Here is an 832-nt window from a genome sequence, read left to right as displayed (position 1 = left end):
ATACACACACACACACATATATATATATATACATACATACATACATACACACACACACACACATATATATATATATATATATACATATATATATATATTCATAGACACACATAGATAGACAGATAGATAGATAGATAGATAGATAGATAGACAGACAGACAGGCAGACAGACAGGCAGACAGACAGACAGTCAGATAGATAGACAAGAAGCCAGAGAGACAGACAAATAGATACATATATACATGCATACGTACATACATACATGCATACATACATACATACATGCATACATACATAGAATGCTAGATACATTTCTTTTATTAGCCACACAGGGCTCAACGAAGATGGGACAAATACAATGTAGAGCTAGATATAGAATGCTAGATATAGAATGCTAGATAGACAGACTGGGAGATAGATATGTATACTAAGGAATATATGTGCATTTTGCTGTCAAATTCTAACGTCTGTTATTAAATAAGTAATGACGGTAAAGTTTACAATTTTTATTCTTTCTCTAATAGTTTGTGAGACATCATGGTTGAAGAGAACGATATATCTATTTGTCTATCTGTTTGACTGCTGGTCTGTCTGACTACCAGTCGTACATTCTATCTCACATGTTACTCATTCTCTTTTCCCTTACTCTAAATTAGTATGTTGAAATGATGTATGCAGCCCACACCCCACTATACACTTCTGCACATACACGCACGCAAACACACATGCACAAACATTCTTGCACACCTAGACATATGCGCATTTACACATATACATACATAGTCACACACATATACATATCTATATATACATACATATATATATATATATA

This window comes from Octopus bimaculoides, chromosome 7 (assembly GCF_001194135.2).
Source record: "Octopus bimaculoides isolate UCB-OBI-ISO-001 chromosome 7, ASM119413v2, whole genome shotgun sequence".
Classification (NCBI taxonomy): domain Eukaryota; kingdom Metazoa; phylum Mollusca; class Cephalopoda; order Octopoda; family Octopodidae; genus Octopus; species Octopus bimaculoides.
Note: the sequence above shows the minus strand (reverse complement) of the source record.